Source organism: Carcharodon carcharias, chromosome 10, assembly GCF_017639515.1.
Source record: "Carcharodon carcharias isolate sCarCar2 chromosome 10, sCarCar2.pri, whole genome shotgun sequence".
In the NCBI taxonomy this organism is placed as follows: Eukaryota; Metazoa; Chordata; class Chondrichthyes; order Lamniformes; family Lamnidae; genus Carcharodon; species Carcharodon carcharias.
In genome coordinates, this window is record NC_054476.1 from 34,477,958 (window position 1) to 34,493,747 (window position 15,790).

The window sequence follows — 15,790 nt, forward strand, 5'->3', positions numbered from 1 at the left end:
ATTTCCCCCAACTTAGTCTACTGCATTCGTTGCTCCCAATGTGGTCTCCTCTACATTGGAGAGACCAAACGTAAACTGGGCGACCGCTTTGCAGAACACCTGCGGTCTGTCCGCAAGAATGACCCAAACCTCCCTGTCACTTGCCATTTTAACACTCCACCCTGCTCTCTTGCCCACATGTCTGTCCTTGGCTTGCTGCATTGTTCCAGTGAAGCCCAACGCAAACTGGAGGAACAACACCTCATCTTCCGACTAGGCACTTTACAGCCTTCCGGACTGAATATTGAATTCAACAACTTCAGGTCGTGAGCTCCCTCCCCTATCCCCACCCCCTTTCTGTTTCCCCCTTCCTTTTTTTTTTCCAATAAATTATATAGATTTTTCTTTTCCCACCTATTTCCATTATTTTTAATATTTTAAAATCTTTTATTCTCTCTCCACCCCCACTAGAGCTATACCTTGAGTGCCCTACCATCCATTCTTAATTAGCACATTCGTTTAGATAATATCACCAACTTTAACACCTATGTGTTCTTTTGTTCTATTGTTGTTGACATCTTTTGATGATCTGCTTCTATCACTGCTTGTTTGTCCCTACAACCACACCCCTCCCACCCACACACACCTTAAACCAGCTTATATTTCAACTCTTTCTTGGACTCGAACTCAAGTTCTGTCGAAGGGTGATGAGGACTCGAAACGTCAATTCTTTTCTTCTCCGCCGATGCTGCCAGACCTGCCGAGTTTTTCCAGGTAATTCTGTTTTAATCTGAAATGTTCACCAATTAACTCCTCAGGAGCATCTTGGAATCCCAGCGCCAAGGGTCTCAGAGCTCACAATGTGTGGGTTGCTAAGATACATACAGCTAAAGAGAGATTTGCATTTATATAGTGCTGTCACAGCCTTGCAGCATCCCAAAGCACCTTACAGCTATGAAGTACTTTTTGAAAGTGTCGTCACTATTGCAATATGGAAAACAATTTGTACACAGCTCCCCAAAACAGCAAAGCACCAATAGGTGAGAGTGACTGCCTTTGACATCAAGGCCACATTTAACCGAGTGTGGTGTCAAGGGCACCCACCCCACCCCCCACCCCCAGCAAACTGGAGTCAATGGGAATCAGAGGGAAAACTCTTCACTGGTTGGAGTCATACCTAGCACAAATGAAGATGGTTGGGGTTGTTGGAGGTCAGTCATCCCTGTCCCACAACATTGCCGCAGGAGATCCTCAGAGTAGTGTCCTAGGCCCAACCATCTTCAACTGCTTCATCAGTGACCTTCCCTCCATCATAAGCTCAGATTTGGGGATGTTCATTGATGATTGCACAATGTTTAACACCATACGCAGCTCCTCAGATACTAAAGCAGTACGCAGCAAGTGTCCATATGCAGCAAGACCTGGAGAACATTTAGGCTTGGGCTGAAAAGTGGCAAGTAACATTCGTGCCACACAAGTGCCAGTCAATTACCATCTCCAACAAGAGAGAATCCAACCTTCTCCCCATGACATTCAATAACATTACCATTGCCGAATCCCTCATTATCAACATCCTGGGGGTTACCATTGACCAGAAACTGAACTGGATCAGCCATATAAATACTGTGGCTACAAGAGCAGGTGAAAGGCTAAAAATTCTGTGGCAAGTAACTTATCTTCTGAATCCCCAAAGCCTGTTTCAGTGGCTAAAAGAAGGTGAATGGAGATGAATCTGTCACAAGGGACAGGATATTGCATTGTGGTTTGTCGGGGTCAATTGGGAGTCCCAACTCTGCAGTAATCCAGTTTTGCCTTCATTGGTCAATTAGTGGCCAGTGGGCGCTGTCCAAATAAGGAAAGTGGGCAGGGTCTCAAACCTAGTGGAGGGCCAATAGGAGGGCCATTGCATGTAAGGGAGAGAAAGGGCACCTCCATTTTGAGGTGCCCTCTCAGAAACCTTTAAAAATCTGAAATATAAAATGGACACAGCTGGAGGGAACCTCTTCACAGGGCATCTAGCAAGAACAACTGTGGCCAGGCAGGCTGCATCAAACCTCAGGGTAAATTTTGGCTTCTGATAATTGGCCTTGATTGATCTTAAACTTACCTTAATTGGCTACCCACTGCTGCGCAGCAGATAGCCCTTCCAGCTAACCCCACCCCACCCCCACCCCCACCGCCACCCCCCATCCCCAATCCCATCTCTGGGAAATGGCTTGGGACCGGATGGTACCAGCAAACTGGTACACCAGCCAGCAGCGTGGAATTAAATGCCTGCCCACCACCATTCTTGCCCACATATTGGAGCGAAAATTCTGCTCAAAGTCTCAAATGGCCAAATGTTGAAAGATATGCACTTTGTCAGTGTTTCTCCACTAATCTGGTGTGGGTTCATTCCCTACTCCAGAGGTCTGACCAAAAAGTTCAGGCTGACATTCCCAGTGCAGCAAGTGCTGCACTGTCAGAGGGGCTATCTTTCAGAAGAGGTGTTTGCCCTTTCAGGTGAACATAAAAGATCCCATGAGACCAGTTTGAGGAAGAGCAAGAAAGTTTTCTCTTGTGGCTTGGCCAACATCTATTTCTCAACCAATATCAATAAAACAGGTGATCTGATCAATATCACATAGCTTGCTGTACACAAATTGGCTGCAGCGTTTCCTACATTACAACAGTGACTACACATTAAAAGCTCATCATTGGCTAGAAAGTGCTTTGAGATTGTGACTGGCAGTAACACAATAGAAAATATAGAGTGTTGAAATTACAGGCTGTGGTTGCATCAGACAAACCTATAAGTGACTTAAGTCAAACGCCTCCTTTGACTACTTAAAAATAACATGAACACTCCCATGATGAGTTCATTGAGCATTTGCATCTTAATTTCATTTCCGCCTTCCTATTCTCAAAGGATAAATGACCCTACCTCTCCCCAATGCCCAGAATAGAATCATAGAATGATGAAAGGGGCCACTCAACCCATTAAAACTGGACAGCTCATTTGAAAAGCAACCCAATTATTCCCTCTCCCAAGCTCTTCCCTCCCCCTATATCCCTGCAATGTTTTCTCTTTCAAGTATTTATTGAATTCCATTTTGAAGACTACAATTGAATCTATTTCCATCACCTATCAGGCAGTGCATTCCAAATTCTAACTGCTTGTTGCATAAAAAGTTTTTCCTCACGTCGCCTCTGGTTCTTTTGCCAATAACCTTAAATCTGTGCCCTCTTTTTTCATTTGTCCCTGGGGTGTGAGTGTTGCTCGCAAGGCCAGCATTTGTTGCCCCTCGCTAATTACCTTGAGAAGGGGGTGGTGAGTTGCATTCTTGAACAATTCACCGAGTGATCCAATCCATCTGGTGTAGACACAGCCACAGTGCTGCTACAAAGAGAACACAATTTAAGTTATCAATAAATTACCAAGCCTTCAGCCATTGGAAACAGTTAACTCTTTACTTGCTTTATCTAAAACATTAATAATTTTAAACACCTCTATCAAATATCTTCTCTTTTATAAGGATCTTCTCCAGTCTATTTGTGTAACTGTAATCCCTCCTCCCAGGAACCACTCTAACAAATTCAATACCATTAAGAGAAGAAGAGATGCAGGTAGATGGTGTTTTTGAGTGTAATAAACTTGGGATGCAGGACTAGTTTCTTGTAAGAAAAAGTAAACTTTATTTACAGATTCCTGATGAGGCTACATTCTTGTTCCAAGACCAAGGCTAAAAAAAGCTCCCGCCCAAGATTCCCTACGCTTAGGGCTGATTCGTCTATAGTCACATGATCCCCATAACAGTAAGAAGTGGTTTAACTTACAATCATTACATGAGTGTTCTGGGATGGTGAATTATTAGTTACCGGCCACTGAATTCCTACACTCAGGCCTATGGATAAGGAGCAACTCAGGGCATTCAGAGGTTCATGGGATGGGGGGAAGGGGCGGTGGTAGAAGGGACAGGGTACAGTGCAGTGCAGGAAATCTATATTAGCTGCGGAGGGGGTGCAATACAGATTTAGAAGAATAATACAGGACTCCAAGAGTTAAACAATGAGAGTTTAAGCAGCCCAGGGCTGTATTCCCTGGAATTGAGAAGGTTAGAGGATGATTTCAGTGAAGCTTTCAAGATATTAAGAACTGATAGGGTGGAAGGAGAGAAACTATTTCCACTGGTTAGGGAGTCTATGACTACAGAGCATAGTCTAAAAACAGACAGTTCAGGAGTGAAATTAGGAAACATTCCTATACACAAAACGCGATAGAACTTTGGTACGCTCTTCCATAAATAGCAATTAATGCAAAGAGGAGGTGATGGTATAGTGGTATTGTTGCTGGACTAGTAATCCAAAGACCCAGGATAATGCTCTGGGGACCTGGGTTCAAATGCTGCTGTGGCAGATGATGGAATTTGAATTCGATAAAAAATCTGGAATTAAAAGTCCAATGATGATCATGAAACTCTTGTCGACTGCTGGTTCACCAATGCCCTTTAGGGAAGGAAATATGGTCTACATGTGACTCCAGGCCTGCAGCAATGTGGACTGCTGAACAAAGGCAATTAGGGATGGGCAAATAAATGCTGGCCTATCCAATGAATAAAAAAAACTGTTAATTTTAGAACTGAGATTGATAGATTTTTGTTATCCAAAGGTATTAATTAAGGGATATGGAGAAAAGGCAGTTAGATGGATTTAGATCACTGATCAACCATGATCCCACTGACTGAGGGACTAAATAGTCTTCACAGCTGTTCTTATGTTCCATCATTCCCAGTGGGGACCAGGACATAGGCAGTGTAGAATGGCAAACTGCAGAGGCCCAGCTAGGCTCGTATTTTTTACACGGAATCATTTAATAGAGTGATAATCATAGGTTGGCATTATACTGCAATGACCTGGGTTATTATGTCAAAGACTCACAGAAGGTACACAGGAGGTTCGCTCGAATGGTTCCAGGAATGAGAAACCTTAGTTATTTGGGAAGCTGGGATTATTCTTCTTCAAACAGAGAAGGTTAATGGAATATTTAATTAAGGTGTTCAAAATCATGAAGGGTTTTGATAAAGTAGATAGGGAGAGACTGTTTCAACTGGCAAGAAGGTCAGTAACCAAAGGACATGGATTGAAGATAATTGACAAGAGAACCAGAATGAGAAATGAGGAAACATTTTACATAGCGAGTTGTTGTGATGTGGAATGCACTGACTGAAAGGGTGGTGGAAGCAGGTTCAATAGTAACTTACAAAAGGCATAGGATAAATACTTGAAAAGGAAAAATTTGCAGTGCTATAGGAAAAGAGCAGGAGAAATGTGATGAATTAGAAAGCTCTTTCAAAAAAAACCAGCACAGGTAGAGTGGACCGAATGGCCTCATTCTGTGCTGTTAATTACTGTAAATGATTCTATGATTAGTCCAGGCCTCTCAATATTTGTCCAGTAACATAATCACTACACCAGTGTAACCTCTGGATATGTGCTTAACATTACATTAGATCCTCGGGACTGTAGATGTCCCTGGGTGCGTAATTAATAATTGCAGGAGGTCCCTGGCAGTGTATCAATATATGCAGGGAGTCCATGGGAGTGTATTAATACTTGCAGGGAGTCCATGGGCATGTGTCAATATTTGTAAGGGTCCCTGGAGTATCAACATTTGCAATGTGGCCCTGGGAGTCTACCTATATTTGCAGGGAATCCCTGGCAGTGTGTCAATATTTATAGTAGATGTCCCTGGGTGCGTAATTAATAATTGCAGGAGGTCCCTGGCAGTGTATCAATATATGCAGGGAGTCCATGGGAGTGTATTAATATTTTCAGGGAGTCCATGGGCATGTGTCAGAATTTGCAGGGAGTCCCAGGGAGCAATATTTAAATAGGGTCCCCGGAAGTGTGCAAATAGTTTTGTCAGGAATCTGGCATGTATGCCAATATTTGCAGAGCGCCCCCAAAGAAAGTGCTGTGCAGATGAATGTGCAGAGTGGAATGTTCCATTGATATCCAACAGAGGGCAGTTGCTCATTATATGTGATAGAACGAGCAATGCAGAATTGATGCCAGCCTCAGATAACTCAATGTAGAGACTGCAGTATCTTAGTACGCTGCTGGCTTGCACATGAACTCCACATTTTGCATAAAGTTTTTACCTACTTGTGATGGAATGGTCATTCTGTGTCTAAATTACTTTAACACTATTAACTATTTGAACACTATTTACTTACATGAATGGAGGCTTTAAAGGCAAACTGTAACAACATATCAGCCAATAGAAATAAATTGCCAAGAATTTTGTGGTAACTGCATGTATTCTCCCTCCCTTCTGTCAGTCATGGGTCATGTGGTGTACTGCAGGGGCTTCAACTAGTGAGCTCTTAGTGCAGGCAATCTGGGGTGGGGTGGGGTGGGGTGGGGTGGGGCGGGGTCTTTCGGACGAAAGATCAGGTCTAGGTGCAAGCACTCCTAGATGCCTTTGTAGTAAAGTTTTACTGTTTCTTTACGAAAGCTGTCTGCTCCATTGAGTCATCAAAATTTAGAGGACAGAAAATATCCCTGTAGTATTATACATTGTTTGGGCTTTGGAAATGCAGTGTTGTAGTAACTGGCTTGCCATAATCATGTGACTCTGCCATGAGGCACTCTGCCTCTTGGGGAAGACATCTTGGGTCAGTTCAATAAAAGCTCTCACTGAGTACACACTGAAGAAGTACAGCTGTCCTTGGAATTTTGAGGACAGAAAAACTGCCTGTAATATGACATATACATAAGACAAGGCCTCAAAAGTAAATTTCTCATCCTTGTTTTCAGACACCTCACTGCTCGCTATCTCCATATTCTCCACCAGCCCTCCTCCGAGATCTCTGTGCTCCTCCAATTCTGGCCTCTTGAGCATCCCCTATTTTCATCCCTATGCCGGTGGTATCCTGGCCAATATTTATCCCTCAATCAACATCATAAAAAACAGATTATCTAGTCATTATCCCATAGTTGCTTGTGGGAGTTTACTGAGCGCAAATTGGCTGCCATGTTTCCTACATGGTACTTGATAGGCTGAACATCAACATAGCATCCCTGCAAGAGATCAGGCTCGCCAAGAGTGGATCTCTGAAAGAAAAACATTACACAATCATACGGAAGAGGAAAAGTTCAGAAGAAATGCCCGACCAAGGTGGAGTAAGGAACTCACTACTCTCGATTATATAACTCCCCACTCCCCACAAGGTAGTATTTGACTAAGTGTTGCATCAAGGAGGCCAAGCAAAACTGAAGTCAATGGGAACTGGGGTAAAACTCTCCACTGGATGGAGTCATAACTAGCACAAAAGAAGATGGCTCTGGTTTTTGGAGGTCAATCATCCGGCAACATTGGCGCATGAGTGTCGGGCACAACCATCTTCAGCTACTTTACCAATGATCTTCCCTCCTTCATAAGGTCAGATATGGGGATGTCCGCTGATGGTTGCACAATGTTGGGCACCATTCACGACTCCACAGATACTGAAGCAGTCCGTGTCCATATGCAGCAAGATCTGGACAACATTCAGGCTTGGGCTGACAAGTGGCAAGTAACATTCGCTGAATCCCCCACTATCAACATCCTGGGGGTTACAACTGACCAGAAACTGAACTGGACCAGCCATATAAATACTGTAGCTACAAGAGCAGGTCAAGGGCTGGAAATTCTGCAGAGAGCAACTCACCTTCTTAATCTACCCTACCACTGGTACCATGATCTATTCTGATCATTGATAAAGGAATCGACAGGTTGCTGGACTCTCCTGTTAAATTTGGCGCATTCCATGATTTTGTTAGGTCTCGGGTTGAAGAAGAGATCGTAAGATTTTAAGACATCACCAAATTTAACAGATGATTCATCCATGGATTGTCTGATGATGATATTGTCTGCAATCGGCCCAATGGAGTAAAGTAATGCACTAACTTTTTTCTGCCTCCGACTTTTTATTTCATCCTGCAGCAGTGCTATATGTCAGGAACCTTTTCCTCCAGTCACTCCAATTGTGAGATTGGCCAGGGCCATAGGTGAGGCCCATTGGTGGTGGTGGTAGTGAAGAATTGTATTCATCTTTCAAATATTATAGTGTGTAGGTGTTCCTTTAAGAGTGAAGTCGATTTCAAGATGGCCTCACCAGTATTGATAGGATTTTCGTGCACTTCACAGTTTCAGCGTGAAATTCAAAATGGCAGCGGCGGTCCACTGGGAAAGAAGAAGCCTCAAAATGGCTGCAGGGCAGATCGCTGCTGAGGGTTGTTTTAGTTGCAATGGCACGCTGTGGGTCAGGGATAGTTCGGGAGGTCAGAATTCTCGCTGACTAGGAGACCGAAGGATCGCAGGGCGCCTGATTTGTTTTTTTTTAATTCCTCCGGGTGTGACCTCTTTCTTTGTTTTCATTTTTTTTGCTACATTCTAGATTCGGGCGCCAGGTGGGAAGAGCGCTGAGTCGGAGTTTGAGCTCGCCATAAAATGCACAATGGAGTTTCTGCCTGACTAGATTTTTTTTTAAACTGGCCTGCCTAGAACTTCAAAAGAATTTTATCTCACCCTGTGGGCTGCTGGCTCTGCTTTGTTGGAGCTGATCTTCCACAAGGATTCAGTGGAGACCATTGTTTCAGCTTAACTTCTGCCTTTTTTCCGCTGCTAGGCTCTCGTGTCTCTGGAGCTTCTCAGGTGTGTTTTCTCAGTGTCTTGCTTCTGGAGTATGTTGTTTCAGTGCAGAATCATTGCTGGTGTCCATTTCTTGAGTTCTTCAGTAGATAGGATGTGGATTTTTAACCCTCCGCTGCCACCATGATCTATCCTACCACTCGTACCATGATTTGTTCTGTTGTCACTACCTGTGATGTATATTGCTTGGACACCATGAAGCAGTCTTGATGAAGTTACAAAGAAGACATTAACATTACTGAACTATGTACATATTTACGGTAAAGGTAAGGAGAGGCCCCTTAGCTAAGTCCTTACATGTTGCTACCTATCTCTAGACCAACCTTAACTCTAGGTCATGTGGCTTCTTGCATCACCATGTGGGCGGTGTGCTCAGTCCCATGTTAACCCTTTAGGTCCCAGATCCTTCTACCATTCTTGTGACTCCCCAAAGCCTGTCCACCATCTGCAAGGCACAAGTCAGTGGTGTGCTGGAATACTCTCCAATTGCATAAATGTGTGCAGTTCCAACAACACTCAAGAAGCTCAACACCATCCCGGACAAAGCAGCCTGAATAAGTGGCACCCCATCCACCACCTTAAACATTCATTCCCTCCACCACCGACGCACAAGTGACAGCATTATGTATCATCTACAAGATACACTGCAGCAACTCACCAAGGCTCCTTCAACAACACCATCCAAATCTGCGACCCCTACCACCTAGGAAGACAAAGGCAGCAGACGCATGGGAACACCACGACCTGTAATTTCCAATCCAAGTTACACATCACCCTGACTTGGAAATATATTGTTGTTCCTTCACTGTCACTAGGTCAAGTTCCTGGAACTCCCTTCCTAGCAGCTCTGAACAGACGGAGAATATTGAGCTTTGCTGCTACCTTTAAGAACAAACTATGCACAAGGTGTCCTGGAGACATTCAAAATCAGGGCATTGGCACCATCATCACCAGACGTGACTCTCTCAACACACACAGCTACCACAGAGTGATACAGATCACTCCCTGGTGTGCACTAGGATGAGGATACAACCCTTGAAGTTTTTTTATTCAAAGTAGAAATGCCGTTCTCATATCAACATCAGCCATACTGCCTACCCAAATAAGAACCAACAGTTCCATGGTTTGATTAAACAGGAGCTCTCCAGCATTTTCACACAGTGTGCACAAGAGAAACTGAACAAAGTGTGAGACACTATCAAAATAAGAGAAGCAAGACTGGAAAAATACTGACTGATTCGAGGCTAAAAGCACTATGATGGAACCTGTTATTGAAGCCAAGCAGTCCTCTCTCATTAATTATGAATTCTGAGTGAGAAAACTCAATGCGCTAAGAGCTGCTCGTAGTAAAATCCAACAAACTGCTAGATGGTGCATTAATGACAACTGGTTACAACTCTACCAGACTATCCAAATGTTCTTCAATACAGGGAATGTATGAAGGGATGAAGGGATCCAAAAGGACCCTTGGTGAATTCCTGCAGTTCATCTTGGAGATGGATGTGGTGGAAGGAGTAAATGTTTAAGCTGATGTCTGGGTTAACAATCAAGTGAACTGCTTTGTCCTGTATGTTTTTCTGCCTTATCTCAGCAGCCTAGCACTTGGCCCATGTATTAGAGGGTAAACAATGAAACCCAACCCCAGCAAGGATCCAATGCCTTCAAGAGTAAAGAGGAGAGAACCTTTAAGGAGGAAGTAAAGGAATATTTAGTTTGATTATGCATCCATCGATTTAAACCATTGGCATCACTTGATTCATTGGTCACTGAATAGACCAATGTAATCTCAACAATCTGCATGGTCCCAGATATCTCATGATATTGATTGTTTTGCAGAACAGCTGCATTCAGTCTGTAAGTGTAACACTGAGCTTCCATCATTTGAATGGTGTTGAGGTACATAGCAGCCATGATCTAATTGAATGATGGAACAGTCTCAAGGAGCTGAATGGCCTTCTGTACTGTGAAAGACAGCAAGGAGGTTTGTTTTTTGCAGGTTGTGTGCGCATTTTATGTAAAGGTCAACCAACATTGTCTACTACCCCATCCGAAGCTGTGCTATGAGAATATCTCCTGGACGACCAGTGTTGTTTTTATAAACTCCCCCTCCCCTCTGCAGCAGAATTCTATGGAATTAAATGGGAGAGAGGTGTTTAATGGCCAATTTTGCCTGTTTTAAACTATCACCCAGAGTCAGAATCACCCAGGAGAGTTTCAAGAACTTATTTAAAACTGCATTGTAAAAATCAGCAGCCTTTACAAGTTTCTGGGATCATTGAGAGGAAAATAGCAGTTTGCCTCTGTTGTGCTTTGAGACAGAAGCGAGTTAAAGTGTGAGTGACTGTAAACAGATGTCACTATCTGGTGTGTCTAAAACCTGTCTATCAATCACCAAGACGATATATCACTGCACCGCCATCCATCTGCCCTTATCTCATCCACAGCAATGTCTGGCTATTTACCCATTATTTGAAAGTTCCCATAACTTTGTGAGCATTGTGTTTTTACTGTTGCACAGGAATGCAGCTTAAACAAGGGTGCCAGAACATAATGTTGTTGTTACCCAGCACTTTTCATGGTTGCTCAGATATGAATGATCACCCTTCTGTTGCAGATGGAACCCGAGGCGTGGGGGGAACTGACTTTAATTTTTATTACAAACCTGCAGTTGGCAAGCTGCTCATTTGCACTGATCCATGATCTCAACCCTCTCTACAACTAATTCCTGCCTTACAACCTTCTGAGATCTCCGTGCTCTCCAATTCTGGACTCTTGCACATCCCTGATTTCCAATGTTTCCACCATTGGCAGCCTTCTGCCACCTGAGTTCTAAACTCTGGAATTCCTCACAAAAAATAACTTTTACCTTACACAGCACCCACAGCATAGTAAAATACCTAAGATGCTCTACAGGAGCATTTTCAAGAAAAATTTGACACCCAGCCACGAAGGAGATATTAGTGCAGATGATCAAAAGCTTGGTCAAGGAGGTTAACTTCAAGGAGTGTCTTAAAGGAAGAGATAGAGATGTTTAGGAAGGGAATTCCAGTGCTTAGGCCCCATGTAGCTGAACGCAAAGCCACCAATGATGTAACGATTAAAATCAGGGATGATCAGGATGCAAGAATTGGATGAGTGCAGAACCACAAAGGCTTATAGTGTTGGAGGAACCCCTAGTCTCAGGAGTGGGACTTGAACCCACCATCTTCTGACTCTAAGGCAAGACTGCTTTTGGCTTCCCTAGCCCCAATACAATCAGGATACAGTAAAGTACTTGTGTTGGCCTGCCCAAAATTTATCGGGCAGCCTGCAAGACAAGAGCGACTGTTCTGCAAAAGTATTTAATTTGCTGTGTTTTGGAACATCTTGAGGTTGTGAACGGTGCTACATAAATGCAAGTTCTTTCTTGATGTGTAATGTAAATGTAATGTAATGTAATATGTGCAAAAGAAAATGCCTCCTCTGAAACTAAAGGATTAAGGATTTGTTTCTCCTTAGATTTTTACAGTTTTTTAGCATTAAACAGCAGGAATGCATTTCAACCTGTACAGTTTGGGTTGTGATTAAAACATTTCAAAGCTCATTCACTAGAGATCATTACTGGAGGCTTAATCATATTTTAGTGGGCTGTTGGGGGCAAAGGTGGTCCTGTGATGGTTTTACACCACACTTGGACATTCGAAGCTGAATTTTTTGAAGCCTTGTTTCACTTATATCCTCATTAACAATAACAACAACTAATATCTATATAGTGTCTTTAACATGGCGAAACATTCCAAGGTGCTTCACAAGAGCAATTATCAAACAACACTTGACCACCAAGTCACACTAGGAGATATTAAAACAGGTGACCAAAAGCTTGGTCAAAGGGATAGGTTTTAAGCAGTGACTTAAAGGAACAGAGAACAAGTGGTGCAGGTACACCAGCAGTGTTGGTAGAGAGGGAGTTCCAGGGTTTTGATCCAGCGACAGTGAAGGAATGATGACATAGTTCCAAGTGAAGATGGTGTATGGCTTGGAGGGGCTATTGCAAGTGGTGGTGTTCCTGTTTGTCTGCTGCCCTTGTCCTTCTAGATCAGGGATAGGGAACCTATGGCCTGTGGGCCTGATCCAGCCAGTTGCTCGTTTCATCTGGCCTGCAACAAGATTTCTAAAAACATAGACCTATGACAGTAGCACCTTTAAAATAGCATTTATCATCATCGTTATGAATTTGCTTTGGATAAACTTGCCAGCTAAATTACTATAATAATATTTAATAATATAATATTCAAATTCAGCCATCACATTAAAACAGTGGGTGAGTTGAACATTTCTGTATTCTCTCAATAAAAACTAAATTAGGTTGATTTTTATGCATGTGTGGCCCGTGGCTGATTTTGTTTATGTGTGAATGGCCCGTAATAAGAAAAAGATTCCCCACCCCTGGCATAGATGGTAGCAGTCGTGGGTTTGGAAGGTGCTGTGTAAGGAGCCTTGGTGAGTTCCTGCAGTGCATAGCCAGTAAGATCTTGGTGATGGAGCAGATATTGGATCAGTTGCTCAGCTGAGGGGTCAAGTAGCACACCAAGGCTGCAAACAAGATAACTCAGCCTTGGACGGTGGCCTGGGAGAGAGATGGAATTGGTGGCAAGGGAACAGGGTTTGTGGCAGGAGCCGTAGACAATGTCAGGCAGGGTCAAGGAAGACCCCAAGCAAGCTTCTCTTACCTTCTGGATTTACAGGAGGGAGAAGAAGAAGGTGTTGTGGAGGTAGCAGGAGCTGAGAGTGATACAACATTCTGTCCCAGGACTGTTATTATTGTGAAGGAAAGCAACGCCTCCTTTCTCTGGAATTGTTTCATCACATGACAACGCCTCTCACGGGACTCCTGCCAACTCATGGAGACTGACAGAGCGTGGAATTAGAGTTTGGGAAGTGTGTGTACCGCTGCAGATTGGATTCCTCGCTCTTCTGGATACGAGGCAAGTTTGTACAGCTGATTTGTACCGTCTCAGGTTCCAGCGAGTGACGGGGACAGCTGAGAACCATTCACTCGCGCCACAAAGTCACTTTTAAATTCATGGGGGAAAGTGGCCAGAAAGTTGCTATTCCCCCTTCTCTGACTCTTAGTTTCCCATTTTGGTTTAAATTGTGACTTGTACCAAAAGTCTTTTTTTTTCATTTCAGCTACCCTGCTGCTTGAATTTAACGTTTCATTTTGCAAATGTATTTTGTCAATTAGGAATTCAGTTACGTTTCGACAATTGATTTTCATTTGTGCATTTGAATTGATTTTTGCAAATGTAATGATGGACTTTTGTTTGTAAACCTAATTTTTTTGCGAATGGATTGTTTTTGTCTAAGGGGCTTTACAAATTAACTTTTTATAAAGGAATGCATTTGTGAATCGCTGACTTGAATTTTGCTTTTAATTATTAATTAGTAGCAGGGCCCTTTTTAGTGGTTTAGATACTTGGTTAGCGCCGAGTTGAATTTACTCTCAATTTTAAGCCTCCTTTAGCCATTAAGATGGCTCTTTTCATTTTCCACACATTTACTGCTGCTAAACATTATAGTCTGCTAGCTGTCCTACCCTTTCCAGGAGAACCCTTGAATCTAGAGATAACTTGTTGGAAAGCTTCCTGTGGTTTTTGTACTGATTGTGCAGTTCAATATTTCTCTCTTTTACTCCTCTGGTGGAAACAGCTTTTAAGTAACATTGCTTAAAGGCACAGGCCTTTTGTTAAAATATCCTACTGAGGAAATGGAATAATTTTATAAAGGTGGAACTCAGCCTATTTCGTTGCAGTGTTAGTACTGTTTGAATTTGATTACTTGTTGGCCTGATGCTAGACCTGAAAACCACTAATAATCAGTCAGCACACTCTGCTGTTCACCCTGCCTCCCTTAGGTTGTGGTTGAAGGCAAGGGGCCAGTGGGGAGGGCATTCCCTTTCCCACAAATCCTTCTTCTTTCCCCCCCCACCCCCCCCCAAAAAAAAACATCTCGGCGACCTCGTCATTGGCCGAAAGGTGAATGCACCAGAATTAGTCTACATCAGTTCAACAGCGCCAATGCAGCTCATCCCAAATCTCTGACCGGTTTTACACAGCTACATGGTTTACTCCTCCATTCCGCCTCAATGTAAAACAAATGACTGATTCGGCGACCAACCTGTTTTGTGTCGCTGGCAGAGTCTGATTTTGCCCCATGTGGCGATAGAAATTTGTCTTGGAAAATAGCGTAAACTGGACGATAGCGAATCGACCAGTCTGATTTCAATATTGTTTTTTGCTATAAATCGAACGGAGTGAAATGATGGGTGCCAGATTTCACTACCTGTTGCTTTACACTATGCCCCCCGATGAATTTCTAACTCTTATGTTTAAATGTCACTCAGTCTTTCAAGGCGAAAAGATTTTTTATGGATGGACTGACTGGGTTTATGTAGGTGAAACTATCTTAATCTTCTAGGAGGTGTTTAATCATTAAACTGGCAATAGGAAACTCTGCGCTAAAATGTTCCATTTCCATCGTTCATGTTTTAATAATTTAAGAAGCATAAATAATTACTTTTACTCTGTGCCACAGTGCTTCGATGCAGTTTTTGTAGCTATATCATTTCAGAAATAGATGGAAATCTGCTTCAATGTCCCTTTTCCCACCCCTCTGTTTCCTTGCTGGACATTTTTAAATGTGGTACCTGACGGTTTTTGTGAATGAGACAGAATGAGAATAAGTTTAGGCTGTTTTTTATTCCATCGTGTAGAGCTCCTCCAGTGGTTAAGTGAGTAACTGCACCATTTGGTGTGGGGTGAGCAATATACCCCAGGAAGGCTATGATCTGTGTGACTTTTTATTTGTTCATTGGATATGAGCATCACTGGCATTTATTGACCTTGAGAAGGTGGTGGTGAACTGCCTTCCTGAACCACTGCAATCCATGTAGTGTAGGTACACCCACAGTGCTGTTAGAAAAGAAATTCCAGGATTTTGACCCAGCAACAGTGAAGGAATGGTGATATATTTCTAAGTCAGGAAGGTGTGTGGCTTGGAGGGAAACTTGCAGGTGGTGGTGTTCCCAAGTGCCTCCTGCACTTGTCCTCCTCAGTGGCAGACGTTGTGGATTTGGGAGGTGCTGTCAAAGAAGCCTTG

At 43.1% G+C, this 15,790-nt stretch overlaps 1 protein-coding gene across 1 annotated transcript in view; it reads left to right on the plus strand.

Annotated features, from left to right (window-relative positions):
- The first annotated feature begins 13,575 nt into the window (after positions 1-13,575).
- Positions 13,576-15,790, plus strand: part of LOC121283058 (liprin-beta-2-like) — a 312,826-nt gene continuing 310,611 nt past the window's right edge. The window contains exon 1 of the mRNA XM_041197066.1: positions 13,576-13,617. The gene's annotated coding sequence lies outside the window, so the exon portion shown is untranslated. The remainder of the gene's footprint in view (positions 13,618-15,790) is intronic.